Genomic DNA, 15417 nt, shown 5'->3' with positions numbered 1-15417 from the left:
AGGATTGCATTAACAGGGATTATTGCAGAGGAAAAGGGTAGAATACCTGCCAAAGACATTGCATGCATAAAAGCTACATTATCAAAATGAGACATACGTCCGGAAACAATGAGGCAGTTGGTTTTATTCTGCAGAATGACTTCATATGAGCAGCTGATGATTAAAACAGATACAGTAAAGTTATTGTCTGGAGTTCTGTGAGAAAATAATGTCAAGTAGTTTTTATATGAGGATTTTCCATATGAAGAGGTTTTTGGTTTGGGTCCATATCTGTCCTGGAGCTCTACGGATAAATTTTAATGTTGAGCCATCATTGGCAGTTTTTATACAACACATTAGATAAAAAAAAAAAAAGGGTACCACAACCAATTTGTTTGAAACACCTTTTCTAAATCCTTTTCCTATGTCCGTTACCAAAGCTGAGTGTTTTCACTGTTTGAAAGCAGCAAATGCTTTTTATTCTCGTGCCTGAAATTACCAGTAGATGAATAAGTTGCAGACATAGTCGTGAAACAAAGTGGAGAATAACGGTTAAACCAGTGAAATGCCTTAGAATAATTCAGGAACAATCTATTGGTATGTACATGATAGTTATAGCAACTGTGCCACAAGTTTTTAATTGCTTATGTAGTTTAGTAATAATAAAAAAGGTTACATTATCTTTAATAACAAGATATATCTGGGGGTTATAAAAGAGCAAGGATACCAGTGAGTTAAATTTTTTCATTATATTTATAATGTATTCTTCCCTTTCAATACGAATGGCAACCATTACCGAATGGAAAGAGCCTGTCTGACCGTCAATCTCTGAGCAAATATACAAAAGCTGCCCTATCAGGGCCCTGGTGTGAGGGGGGGGAAGTTCCTCCCACCTCCTGTTGAAGAGAGACGTCCTCACAGTAGCACCTCACCATTTTCTCCCTCATCTCTCTGAGACAGGTCGTAGATTGCTTTTACGTACTAAATTTGGCTGATTTATTTGGTTTCCAAATAAATTAAAAATAAAATCCACGTCAGTCATGCTCCAGAGCATCGGTAAATTGGCTCTCGCTATAATTCTTGCATCGGTGATTAGCAAGCGGCCATTACTCTTTCACTACACGAGGCTTTGTGTAGTTGATACACAGTGTAATAGCTGTTGTGGTGCTGTAAGGAGACCCCGTGGGCTCACAGCGTCATCCTCTACACCGATTTAATCAGTCACAGTGACCAAAAAAAAAAAAGCGTGAGCCTTTCAATCCTCAGGCTTTCCTAGCACGGCTGCGCTTGCCCTCAGCGATCACGGCAATTGAATCGGATGCACACCTCGTGGTTTTTCCCACCGAACGGAGGTTGAAAGAAACAGCGCCTACGCAGTCCCGATTGACTCGGCACCAGTGTAAATATCTTCAGCGCCCGCTACAGCTCATCCCCGACCGTGCCTACCATCGGCAACAACCTTGGAACAGGTCCACTCGGCATCGACTGTCTCGGCATTGACAACGCTTTTCTCGGCGCCGTTCCCAGCACCGATTGATTCTGCATGGATGAACCTCTTTCGAGGCCATCTATAGCCCGGCACTGACGAGCTACATATCGGCATCAACTTCTGCACCGACTGACTCGGCACTGACCGTGTTCTTTTTGACAACGATCCCAGTACCGATTGATTCAGCACCGGGGAATAGCTTCGAGACCGCCTACAACCCGGCAACGAACGCACTACACATCGGCATCGACCTCGGCGCGATCGACTTGACACTGACCTCTTGGCACCGACCTCTCGGCACCGACCTCTCGGCACCAACCGCGCACATATCGAGGCAGACTTTGGAACCGACAGCACTCTCATCGACGATCATTTTAAAAATGTGTCTGCAGGCTGCTCATTGAGCGCAGCAGTTTAAAAAATAAAACAGAAAAAAAACGACAACAACTGCAAACATGTTGGGACGAACATCGATCCTGCGCCAGGTGCCTAGGGCCAGAACAAACAGCCAAGGCACTGGCAGGTGAGCTGGACTGCTCTCTGTGTAGGAAGTTCTCGAGGAGAACAAAGCAACAGAGAGCAGCCCTATCCCCAGCAGTCTCTCTCCTCAAGCCATGGGAGAATGAGATCGGTGGTCCAAGAGCCTCTGCAGAGGTCGTCCAGGACCGCCCCTGATACAGTGACCAGGGAACTCTCCCGCACAACTGGGTCAACCTCCCCTTCCCCAAGCCAGTACAGAGATGCAGACACCTCTCAGGGGAGGCGAGATGGTCACCGCCAAGGTGGTACCACTCAAGGGGACGCTCACCAGGAGGCAGATGGTCGCCACGCAGGCACCGTTCCCCTTCCCCGGGGGACAGGAGGTCGCTACAGTCACCGCTCCCTTTCCCCACGCAGGCGCAGACATTCGCCATCTCAGTCACCTCGAAGGCGCCCAAGCTCAGCTGAGAAGCGCTATGCGGAGGGGGCAGAGACTTTAAGGGCTCAGCAAACTATGCTGGAGACCCTATTAAAATCTCAGGGCAGACTGTCTCCTACCACCGAGCAGCCCCAGCCCCCACAGTCTCGTTCCCTGTCCCCTCTGCCTAGACCACCTAGCCCAGGTGAGCTGTCCTTCACGGCGTCCAGGTCAGACCTGTTGGACCAAGCCACATCCGTCAGGCATGCCACATCGGGGAGCACCCTGCCGCCCTTGCCACACGTGTCCCAGAGGGAGGAGTTCCGGACGCTAATGCAGCATGAAGCTGCACCCACGGACATCCCATGGCTGACTGAACAGGAGGGAAAGGGGAACTGCTTCCTCCAGCAGAGAGGGCACCCACAGCACACCCTCCCCATATGCCAGGACTTCCTGGATTTGGTGCGCTCCTCCTGGGGCAACCCAGCATCTTCACCCTCAGCCTACAGAACAGCAGAGTCTCTGCTGCACAATGCAGGAGCCCAAGAAGCGGGCCTAGGAGTATTCCCCACCACTAGGGACACGGTCACGGTGCTGGTGCAAGGTTCCACCTTCACCAAGGGTATAAGGACCCAACCTGCCCATCAAAGCCTTGCAGAACAACAGACGTGATGCTGAAGAAGTCATATGTGTCGGCAGCGCTGTCTGTGCGAGCAGCAAATGCCATGACCATACTGGTACTCTACCAGAGCCAGTTGGCGGAGAGGATGCAGTACAGAGCCACAGTTGCAGACACAGGGGAGCTCCAGGTGGTGGCTAACGTGATGACTGACCTAATAGGGGAGTTAAGTCAGCCATCAGGGAGGTCGCTGGTGGCGATGGTGGCCGTTCGCCGGCATTTGTGGCTGACGCAAGCCAAGGTCGTAGAGACCGAGAAGGTGGCACTGCAGGATGCCCTGATTACACCGGGGCAGACTTTCAGGGCGTCGATTGATGTGAGCCTTGAGAGGTCCCACAAGGCCATGGAAGTCACCTCAAAGTTATCGCGAACTTCAAAGTTATTTTGCAAACTGAGCGAGACCCTCTATGCGCTTTAGAGTTTTGCAGATGGCATGCCCTTAGGAGTCATGTGGGCTCTGTTGCTATTGCCGTGGGGCTGTACTGTTGGTAATCTGGAGCCACGACAGCTTTGGTACAGCTTTCCCATTCGGTAATGGTTGTCATTCGAATTGAAAGGGAACTTTAGGCTATTACCATAATCCTGCTTCTCTGAAAAGAGAATAACAACCATTACCCTTTGAGGTTGTGTCCCCAGCTGACCTCTCTTTTCGAAAGAAAATGGTGATGTGCTACTGTGAGGACATCTATCTTCAACAGGAGGTGGAAAGGACTCCCCCAGTTTGACGGTCAGAGAGGCTCTTCCCATTCGGTAATGGTTATCATTCTCTTTTCAGGGAACCAGGGTTATGGCAATTTGCTAAATGTTTTTGCTTACCTTTACAGACAATTTCTGTTGTTAAAGTGTTGTTTTACTACCAGTGTTTTTTATCTGTCCACTATGAACTGTGCTGAAACCAGTAGAAAATATTCTGATTTTAACCACACACAGCTAAAGTTTTTTCAGTAATAGCTGACCTAGGATATAATTGAACCAGTACCTACAGATGATAGTCTTTATGCGACACAGCCAATCCAATAAAGCCACATTTAAACATATGTGTCTCCACTACTCCTATGTATGACTACAGGGAATCCCTGGTAAGTATATTGTAATATACTATTAACCTTTTTTCTTTCTCCTTTCGTTTGCACAGGTAATTTTTAGATTCCGTTGGACCACCACAAACCACACATAGATGAACAAGAACCACCAGACAGGTAAGTAAAATTATTTCAATGTTTATTACACAGTATAAAATAATTAAAACAGTTTACATATAACAATATTGCGAAAAATGTATTTCCCACATGTCTTTTTGTAAATTACAAGTGGGATTATACATGGGCTTTTTTTTTCAGAAATGGCTTCCTTCTTGCCACTCTTCCATACAGGGCAGATTTGTGGAGTAGGGATGAAATACGAATACGATACGAATAGTTGAGAGGCCACTCTTTCACGATACACCGATTATCACTATAGTAGCAGTTATTTTTCAAATACTTTGTTAACTGAATAAAAAGAACAAAAACAACAAGTTATGCCTTTTTTTCTCTGTGGAATACGGTTTGCAACACAAGGAAGCTACAGACTTTAAAAAAGAGCAAGATTCTAGCAAGAATGAAAAAAACATTACTAGCACACAGGTGGAATAAAAATAATCTTAATTAAATGGTCTTTCTATTACCATTTAATAGTTGCAAAACATGATACCTTTATTTAAGTCTGTTAAAATGGGACTGCACACTTTTTTTTCCTCCTGCTTTATTTACACATTATATTTGTGTATTTAAATGTACTAAGAAACAGTACATAATTACAAAATATGAAGCATCAGTATTTCTTTCAATACATTTAAAGTACTTGCTTTACACACACACACTTCTAACTATTCTCAATTATTTTTCAAATAGTCTGCAAAAAAAAAAAAAAAATGTTTTTATAAAAGTGACCTTGCTTGTTGACTGCTGATGTTTTTTAATTGCACTGGGTGCCGAGTACGGAAGGGCATGTTTGAAGTTGTTTCTGCTTTCGTTGTTGTGCTTTTGCCTCATTCATACATCCTACTATGGTACTGTATTTCCCCACTATATATAGTGCATCATCACTCATTGCATTTTGTTAATACTGTACCACCTAACCTTCACTATCTGTGAAACACAATGCGGAAATCCTCCTCCTCATCATCATCATCATCATCATCATCATCATCATCATCATCATAATAATAATAATAATAATAATAATAATAATAATAGTTTTACTTAGCACAAATTGCGTACCCGCTAACAGTTGATCCTTACTTCAAAATTGATTCACTGATCATTTATTTATTTCTTTTTAACGTTATCAAATATTGTGAAACATTCATTATATATCAGTTCATTTTCAAACTCTAAAGCAGTGCAAGCTTGTAGCACGGGTAGATCTGTGCTGACTCTGCTGGCGTGTTCACAGTGCTGCAGGAAGAGGGCAGAAGTCATCCAACAACAGCCTGTGAGTCATGGCAATGACATGGGGAGGTGGGAAAGTGGGTGTGTGGCCATTCCCCCTCTCTGAATGGCTGGGAGGCGGGTTTTGGGGAGATTGTTAGCCCTATAAGATAATGCTCTGCTGTTTCCTCAGGTCTGCCCTTTTAGACGCGTTGAATGTGCAGAAGCACTGGTTGGGATCAAGAACCAGCGGGGAGGAAGAAGCCTTCTAAATAGTGAAACAGTGAGAATGGGGAACCCTTGGGCAGATCCCAGAATATTATATCAGAGCAGGCTAGTGAGCCGGTAGCGTAGGTCGGTGATCCGGGTCGTGCGCATAGCGACGACTGGGATATCGCTGCCAAGTGTAGCACCTTTTCTTTGTAGTTTTTATTACTGTTTTATTTTCCTTTTTTCTTTTTGCCTTCTATTCTTGAATTATTGTTTGAAGCACCTGCGAGCGTGCTTGCACCCTGAATTGTCTACCATTGTTTGGTATTCCCGCGGTTCTGTTTATCATAGTTGGTAAGCAGACCACGGACCAACAGTGCCTTCTGCGGGCTAAAGAAACTAAAACCCTTAAAATAAAACTGGGCACCTGTGTGGTGTTGTCAAGTCCCACTGTCTGTCTCCCATGTCAGTGAATTACCCACCACCCTTCCACAAAGCTATATATATATATTTTTTTTTTTTATTGTGCACAATTCATTTACAGGCTGTTTGCCAAGAATACAGTGGTCCTGCTCTTGATACAAGGTGTCACTTTTTTTTTTGTTTGTTTTTTTTGTTTGTTTTTTGCACATTGTGCGTACTTACAAGAATTTTCAAAACTGATTCGCTGGTAGGGTTGGGCCAGCAAATCAGATGCTAGTTAATACAAGCAGGAAAACAAGAGCACGGCCACTGTTTGTCTGGTAGAAATACTAGGGCGTTCATAGCAGTCCTAGTATACACTAATGATTTTACCCTAGTTATTTGGAAAGAAAAGCGTCCATTCTGCTTCCAGCCAAGTTTAGTGAGTATGTGACTATCGTTTCCTATGATTATCGAATAATTAAAAAAATGTTAACGATACGATTACACTATGTAACACAATTTTTGTTCCTGGGTAGTAAGTATTATTTCCTAATTGCTTATGCCTCAAAAGTATAGAACATGGCTATTATTCCCCACAAACTTTGCTTTTGTGACCAGGACAGTGATATTTTGAAATTTACCTATTTCCAATGAGAAAATAATAATAATAAATCACATAAAGTCAGAAAAAAACAACATATGAATCCAAATTAACATGTATCTATACTAAAGTAATACAAAAATGACTAAAAAAGATTTAGAAGTGAGTAGTTTTTCGAGATTTACGATTAAACTGTAAATCACTTTCACGAATCAGCCCCCAAATGTAGTCTCCCATCATGTTCTCGTTATACTGTCCTTGGTAGCGGCGTTCAAAGTCTAGTATATCCTGGTGGAAGCGCTCACCTTGCTCCTCCGAGTACGCTCCCATGTTCTCCCTGAATTTATCAAGATGAGCATCAAGGATATGGACTTTGAGGGACATCCTACAGCCCATTGTGCCGTAGTTCTTCACCAAAGTCTCAACCAGCTCCACATAGTTTTCCACCTTGTGATTGCCCAGGAAGCCCTGAACCACTGCGACAAAGCTGTTCCAAGCTGCTTTCTCCTTACTAGTGAGCTTCTTGGGGAATTCATTACACTCCAGGATCTTCTTCATCTGTGGTCCGACGAAGACACCGGCTTTGACCTTTGCCTCAGACAGCTTAGGGAAGAAGTCTTGAAGGTACTTGAAGGCTGCCGACTCCTTATCTAGAGCTCTGACAAATTGTTTCATAAGGCCCAATTTGATGTGCAGTGGTGGCATCAGCACCTTCAGGGGGTCCATCAGTGGCTCCCACTTGACGTTTTGTTCCTCCCCACAGAGAACTCGGTCCGCTGTTGCCAGTCTCGCCTGTGGTAGTGCACCTTGGTGTCTCTGCTGTTCCAAAGGCAAAGATAGCAGGGAAACTTGGTAAAACCTCCTGGGAGACCCATTAGGAATGCCACCATTTTGAAGTCTCCTATGACCTCCCAGCCGTACTTCAAGGCATCCAGAAAGGTCTTGATGCAGTTGTAATCCTCTTTGAGGTGCACCGAGTGAGCCAGGGGAAGAGACGGGTACTTGTTACCATTATGGAGCAGCACGGCTTTGAGGCTCCTGGATGAGCTGTCAATGAAGAGGCGCCACTCATTCTGGTTACAGGCGATTCCGATTGCCTCGAACAGACTGGTCACATTGTAGCAGAAGCAGAGCCCATCTTGACGGGTGAAGAAGCTGGAAAAAGGTTGGTGACTCTTCCTCTGATCTGTGACTTGCACACTTTCATCCAACAAGTTCCACTGCTTGAACCTAGACATCAAAAGCTCGGCATTGGACTTGGTGAGACCAAGATCTCTAATCAAGTCTTTGAGATATTTTTGGTTGGGGTAGTATGGGTTTCTCTCCTCAGCTCCACCTCTGAAATTGTCATCTGGATCTACAACGTCTTCCTCGCTCTCTGACTTGCTGCTCTCTTCTAAAGACGGCTGCTCTCTCTCCGGAGGAGTGGGTACGGGGAGCTCATGGCAATGTGGCACCGAGGCGATGGATGAAGGAAGGTCCGGATACGTGATAGCAGGTGCATTCTTGCCAGTTCGACGTTTGGAAGGGTCCACCATGCAGAAGTAGCAGTTGCTTGAGTGGTCAGTGGGTTCCCGCCAAATTCTTGGAATAGCGAACTTCATGGCTCTCTTTTCCCCTCTGTACCATCCTACAAAAACACATTTATTTCACCCATGACTAATGTGTAAGAGATTCTCACAACATTTTTCATATATGATATATTTTTTCAATAACATTGAAAATTGTAAAACATTTTAAAATTAAAAACTTTTACAATTTAAAAAATTTTAACAAATTTTATAACATAAAATTCTGAGCAGCAATTGTCCATCTTACCTTCCAGAGTTTTTTTTCAGTGCTCACAGGTGAAATGAGGTGCCCAGGGTTTGTCTTGATCCCCGACAGGCATGCTGAAATATGCCTTGTAGGCCTCACACATTTTAGCAGATGCTTCCACAGAGTACTTTTTCACTCTTGTCTTGATAAATTGGCTGCAGACATAGCAAAATGCGTCTGCCGGATGCTTGCAGCCTCTTGATGCCATCTCAGAAAAATGCAGATATGTATCCACTTAGGCAGCTGGAACTAAACTGAACTGGTGGGCTTAAGGCCCCTGTATTTATACTACTATTTATATTACTGGAAAGTTCTAGAAGTTACTCCAAGTTTACTCAGCACTGAATCTATCTGGAATGTTCTGGAAAATAGATACATTTCAAAATATCACTGTCCTGGTCACAAAAGCAAAGTCTGTGGGGAATAATAGCCATTTTCAATACTTTTGAGGCATAAGCAATTAGGAAATAACACTTACTACCCAGGAACCAAAAAAAAATAAATTGTTACACGGTGTTATCACGAATATCCATAATCATGATATATTGTACTATCGAAAAATCGTTTCATCTCAGCCATGGAATGCTGTACGTCTTTTAAAGTTGCCGTTGGCCTCTTGATGGCTTCTCTGACCAATGCCCATCTTACCCAGCTGCTCAGTTTGGGAAGACTCTAAGCAGATTCTGTGTGGTGCCATACACTTTCCACTTTTTAATGATCGAATTGTCTGTGATCCAAGGGATATTCAGTGCATTTGAAATCTTTTTATACCGCTCCCCTGATCTGTGCATTTTCACAACTTTATTGAAAGCTCCTTAGTCTTCATGGTAGTATCTTTGCTTTGAATGCACTACCCAACTGTAGGACCTTACAGAGACAGGTGTATTTAAACGGAAATCATGTGAACCACTTTCAACATTGCGGGAGGGATCAAGCAGCACTTCAACCATAAATGGTTATACTCACACCAACAGCAGCACAGTCACTTTGTTAAATATTATTATAGTACTATGCTAAAGTAGGATTCCTTTCATAGCAATAATGATTTAAAAAGCACTACTTACAAAATGCCTGTGGTTGTCCGCCTCCACTGTGTTAATCCACTGCTGTGCTTATAACTGGCTGATCCCTTTCTCTCAACGTTCTCTCTATGTCTCTCCTCTGTGTTTCCTTTCTGTGTTTGTTCTCCTGCATCTCCTCTGTTTCTGCTTCATAGCTACTCCATTTATAAACTGGGTGAAATGCATTTGCTTAACAGGCAATGTTGTAATTAACCTGGTGGTTAATGGTGTAAATCAGCTCCTTGGGAAGCCAACGCAAACTATCCCATTACGTGCCAAAAACAAAAGCCCTGTGTAAACATAATCCAAACAGAACATTTTAATACCGTACAGTGTTACAGACATACACATAGCATGTTCTAAACAACCAAAACAAATATAAAATCATAATAATAAATGAACATACAACCGTTTCATAATACAGTGCAATAATTCAATTCATCCAACAATTAAGTGCAGTAAATTATTTAAACCCCTATTGATAGCATTTGTCACTGGTGACATTTGTTTTAACAGAAAGTGTCAAGGAAATTCATGGTTAAATTCCTTTTTATATAAGCATTTTCCAGATATTTAATTCAGACTCTTGTCTGTGTTTCATGCTGTGGGGAATGGGTTGTTTCTTCAAAGCTGATTAGTGAAGGCACAGAACACAAACTGTGTTAACTTGAAGCTCACCTTCCAAAATGTTATCTGATTGTAAGGGGTCATAAAACTTACCAAGGCAAGCTATAGCTACAATCCAGTTGTATCCTTATTGTGTTAAAATTTAGTTAAAATGCTTTAAGAATCATTTTTAATTATATAACTTGTGGACATTAGTTATTTTAAGTACATTTTTCAATAAATCTAAAGTGTTTATTGTGTTTTAAATGAATATTATAAACTAATAACTATTTTTAAATATTCTCCTTTGATTGTATTATGATATGTTTTATATGCTTGTAATCGTAATTTTGTATAGAGAATGAAACAAAAATGTGTATGCTTCTCCAATGAATGTAACTAAAGTTACATTGAAGAGGAGGTTTAAAGGATAAATGAAGACATAATGATGTAATCTTCAAAGCTGTCCTGGAGAAGATGGGCTGTCTCTGGAACGAGTAAAGTTTTTGGCTATAGTGCAGATTTCACAGAGATACTGCACATGCGGAGCTGCCGCATGTATACATAATGCGTGACTGAATCGAACAATGCATTATGAACTATTAAGACTGCTTCACTAATGCAGAACTATAACCAAAGAGCACATCAAGGATTCATTATGAACATTTAACAATGCATTACTTTTTCTTGAATGTTTTATTTTGTTTCTTCTTTATACATGTTTTTAACTATGAAGCCGAACCTTTATTCTTCTTCCTTTGAGAATATGAATAAATGTGATAATAATTTGGATTGTTAGGTTTATTTTTGTCTTATTACAAATATACATTTATGACTGATTTGAAATACTTAAACATACATAATATTAATTGTTAATCTATTTTCATCATGAATCTAGGGATAGTTAAGCCAGAATTGCTAGTTATTATTGAGGTATTGTGTTTATTATAGTTAATACATTTAAAGTATAAATGTATGTGTATATAGCATACAAATAATTAAGATTTACAGAGAAAAACAGATTAATCTCAGTTGCATACGTATTCAAACCCTTTGCTACTGAATCCCTAAATCAGCTCAGGTACAAATGATTTGTTTGAAAGGTCACAAAATTAGTGAAATTGTTTCAGCCTGTGTGTACTCAAAGTGGGTTAACATGTAAATAATTTCCCTAAGGTATACAAAGAAGCTGTAATTCACATAGTGGTTCTACAATGCAACCATGAGGATAAAGGAGCTTTCAAAACAAGTCAGGGATAAAGTGGTAGAGAGGCACAGAGCAAGAGAAGGGTACAAGAAAATTTCAAAGGCGCTGATTATCCCCCTCAGCACAGTGAAGTCCATCATTAAGAAGTGGAAGATGCATCATACCACCCAGACACTACCCAGATCAGATCGCCCTCCTAAACTGAGCAGCCGGGCAAGCAGAAAACTGGTTCAGGATGTTACTCTGAAGCCAACAATGACCTTGAGAGATCTGCAAAGTTCTGTGTCTGTGAATCAGTGTTCACCCATTAACAATAAGCTATTCCCTACACAAAGCTGGTCTGTATGGCTGAGTGGCAAGAAAGAAGCCATTACTCAAAAAACCTCATCTTAAAGCATGTATGGGGTTAGCAAAAAAGCATTCAGACGTGTGGAAAAAGGTTTTGTGGTCAGATGAGACAAAAATTTAACTTGTTGGTCTAAATTCCAACAGTTACGTCTGCACATCTTGCCACTGCACATCACCTTGTCCACATCATCCCAACTGTCAAGCATCAAAGTGACAGTATCATGTTATGGGGATGCTTCTCTTTAACAGGGTCTGGGAAGCTTGTCAGGAGAAAGGGGAGAATGGATGTTGCAAAATACAGGCAAATCCTTGAGGAAAACCTGTTTGAGTCAGCCAAGACTGGGGAGGAAATTCACATTTCAGCAGGACAATAACCCAAAGCAAAAAGCCAAAGCCACACTGGTGTGGTTGAACAAGAAGATAATCAATGTTCTTGAGTGGCCCAGTCAAAGTCCTGACTTGAATCCAATCGAAAATTTGTCGAGACTTGAAGTTTGCAGTCCATCGACAATCCCCAACAAACTTGTTAGAACTGGAGCAATTTTCCCATGAAGAATGGCCAAACATTTTACCATCCTGCTGTGAAAAGCTAGTAGAGACTTATTGAAAAAGACTCAAAGCAGTAACTGCTGCAAAAGGTGCTTCTACCAAGAAGTGACTCAACGGGCTGAATACTTATGCAACCAGTACATTTAAAGTTGTACATTTTCTTTACAAGTTTTGCTGACATTTAACCTCCTCTGTACACAATGGATGTCACCGCTGCAGTGAAGTCAACTCTAATTTTAGGGATGTTAAAAAGTTTTAAAAGTAGAACAACAACAACAAAAAAATTGCCTTATGTGAATGTTTTTATTTTTCAATTAAGATATGTTTTTGAGTTAAATAAAAACAAACATTTGCTTAATGTGAAAATCGATCTTATTCAATAAAACATTCAATTCTTGAGTTAAATTAAATGTGTTGTTGTTTATTTAATTATACTTCACAGAATGTTACATCTGACTCCACCCCCCATTACAACTGATCCTGGCCATGAGGTCAATTGTAACATCGGACACCTTACAATTCAAGCCCTCTTGCCATATGTAGATCAGTGCTTAAAACAGGATCACTATGTGGATTGGTAGAGGACAGATGTAGATTGTTTGTTTCAAAGTCTGGTCAAACTAGCTAAGATCATCTGTGTGCATAATGGAGAGAAAGGTAAAAAATGCTACAACAGTCCCCGGTCTCCCCTACTTGAGGATCTGATTAACTTTTCATGTCAGTTTGTGATTCTTGCATGTTGGATTAAGATTTGGTGCACTTTGAAATGATACATGTCTGATTGATTTTGAAAAGTTTAGCTTCAATTCGTGATTTTTGCTTTTTGTATATATATATATATAGTAAAAAAAAGTATTCAGACCTCTGACCAATTCTGTCATATTACTGAATTACAAATGGTACGTTGAAATTTCGTTCTGTTCGATATTTTATTTTAAAACACTTAAACTCAAAATCAATTATTGTAATGTGACATTAGTTTTATGTTGGGAAATATTTTTAAGAAAAATAAAAAACTGAAATATCTTGCTTGCATAAGTATTCAACCCCCACACATTAATATTTGGTAGAGCCACCTTTCGCTGCAATAACAGCTTTACATCTTTTGGGGTAAGTATGTACCAGCTTTGCACACAGTGTCGGAGTGATTTTGGCCCATTCTTCTTGACAGATTTGCTCCAGGTTGTTCAGGTTGGTTGGACGACGCTTGTGGACCGCAATTTTCAAATACTGCCACAGATTATCAATGGGATTGAGATCAGGGCTTTGACTGGGCCACTGTAGGACATTCACCTTTTTGATCTTGAGCCACTCCAATGTTGCTTTGGCCTTGTGCTTGGGATCATTGTCCTGCTGAAAGGTGAATTTCCTCCCAAGCTTCAGTTTTTTAGGGGACTGAAGCAAATTCTCTTGTAGTATTTTCCTGTATTTTGCTCCATCCATTCTTCCTTCAATTGTAACAAGATGTCCAGTCCCTGCTGATGAGAAGCATCCCCACAGCATGATGCTGCCACCACCATACTTCACTGTAGGGATGGTGTGTCTTGAGGCATGGGCAGTGTTAGGTTCGCGCCACACATATCGCTTTGAGTTTTGGCCAAAAAGCTCTGTCTTGGTCTTATCTGACTACAAAACCTTTTCCCACATCACAGCTGGGTCACTCTCATGCTTTCTGGCAAACTCCAGACGTGCTTTCAGATGGTACTTTTTGAGTAACAGCGTCTTTCTTGCCATCCTCCCATACAGGCCAGTGTTATGCAGAGCTCTTGATATGGTTGACTGGTGCACCATTACTCCACTCCCAGCCACTGAACTCTGTAGCTCCTTCAAAGTGATTGTTGGCCTTTCTGTGGCTTCTCTCACAAGTCTCCTTCTTGTTTGAGTGCTGAGTTTTGAGGGACGGCCTTTTCTTGGCAGTGCCTGGGTGGTGTGATGCAGCTTCCACTTCCTGATTATTGATCCAACTGTGCTCACTGGGATATCAAAACACTTGGATATTATTTTGTTCCCTTTCCCTAATCTATGCATTTGTTTTATCTCTAACTTCTGTAGAATGCTCTTTGGTCTTCATTTTCCTTCAGATTCACAGCCTTACCAATGATCCTTCAACAGTGGGGTTTTTATCCAGAAAATGTGACAGCAACTTTAATGGTTCACAGGTGGAGGCCAATGGTAAGGTAATTGTGTCCTCGTTAGGGCAATTTCTTTCATCAGTGCAAACTGGGAGCTTCCACAGCACAGGGGTTGAATACTTATGCAAGCAAGATATTTCAGTTTTTTATTTTTCTTAAAAATATTTCCCAACATAAAACCAATGTCACCTTACAAATTGATTTTGAGTTTTTAAGTTTTAAAATAAAATATCAAACAGAACGAAATTTCAATGTACCATTTGTAATTCAGTAATATGACAGAATTGCTCAGGGGTCTGAATACTTTTGCAAGGCACTGTGTGTATATATATATATATATATATATATATATATATATATATATATATATATATATATATATATATATATATATATATATAGTAACAGTCCGTCAGTTGTGAGCACACAGGGAAGATATCAGAGATGTGGGGACTCTGATATCTTGCCCTTGACCTCAAAACCAGGAAGACGTGTGTTACACTGGTAGAGCGGTATTGTCCAGATGGTCAATAGTCAGGTGACCTGTCTGCAGGAATCTAGAGGCTTTTAAAAAGCAGGCAAGATATAGGAAAGGGGAGATAATGGAGGAGTGAATACTGTGCTATACAGCGGTGAGTCAGACCTACCTGGCGGTGTTGTCGGTTCCCATCTTTAAAGACAAATGCATTATAAAATAGCAGCTATTCTAACTGTATGTGTAATAGCAGAGCAGAGTAAAGAACAGGTGTATTTCCAGTGTAGTGGAACATGGAGATATTTAAAAGGGCGACCGTGATTGCAACCAGAGAAGGACTTCTGTTTACAGTACCAAAGGTACCTGTGTAGAGAGATTGTAAATACAAAATGAGGAGTGTTTTGTGGTTGTCTTGCTGGAGGAAACTGCAACGCATCTGCAGCTTGGACTGAAGCCGAACTAGTGCACTCGCCAAAAAAAGAGATCTGGTGTGAGTAATTCATTAACTCTTGGGGTCTTTTAAAACAGCATTTGTGTACTCCTGTTTTA

Source organism: Polyodon spathula, chromosome 1 (assembly GCF_017654505.1).
Source record: "Polyodon spathula isolate WHYD16114869_AA chromosome 1, ASM1765450v1, whole genome shotgun sequence".
Lineage (NCBI taxonomy): Eukaryota > Metazoa > Chordata > Actinopteri > Acipenseriformes > Polyodontidae > Polyodon > Polyodon spathula.
This window is presented reverse-complemented; position numbering follows the sequence as displayed.